The sequence below is a fragment of the Guillardia theta genome (assembly GCF_000315625.1).
Source record: "Guillardia theta CCMP2712 unplaced genomic scaffold GUITHscaffold_184, whole genome shotgun sequence".
Classification (NCBI taxonomy): Eukaryota; class Cryptophyceae; order Pyrenomonadales; family Geminigeraceae; genus Guillardia; species Guillardia theta.
In genome coordinates, this window is record NW_005434492.1 from 74,422 (window position 1) to 75,167 (window position 746).

Genomic DNA, 746 nt, shown 5'->3' on the forward strand with positions numbered 1-746 from the left:
GTTTAAGATCAATTTTGTCAAGGGGTTTCGAGGATTCTGAAAATTCGGCTCTCTCGATTCAACATTGGTGACCTAAAATCAGGTAGTGTTATTGCTTTCTTGAACATTCTGCCAGATCTTCAATCAGCACTGTCTTCATCTCCCGGGCCGGTCCCACCGGAATTGTCCCCTCAAGCTTCGGATCCAAATTCTCCCTTGAGCCAGACAAATTCGCCCTCCCGGGGTGTTTCCTCGGATCCTTCTGGTCTCGAGCAACTTGTCAGTAGCCCAGCCAAGGGGGACGGAGGAGAGGAGAGGAGAGAAGGTGGGGAGGGGGATAGCAAAGGTTCGCTCAGATAGGTGGAAGCAACAAGTAGAGGGTATTCATGACGAGGGAGGGAGGAGGATGAATAAAGGTTTATTGCGAATGAGTTGAGAGGAACAAGAGCGGGATGGTTCAAAGAATTGAAATTTTGTTCAAAGAATTGAAATCTTCCAATCTGACTTCTGGGGAGGAATGGGAGGAGGAGTGAGGTGATCGAGGTTGTTGTCTTCAACTATCTTAATAAGCCTTGAGAGTTCATCCTGCATGAAAATTTCATTCCCTGCCTCCACCCTCCTCTCACCCTTCACCCTCACAGATCAAACCTTGCATCATCATTACATCTGTTACTCTAATCATCATCATCATCATCATCATCATCATCATCATCATCATCATCATCATCATCATCATCATCTCTTCCTCCTCCTCCTTCTCCTCCTCC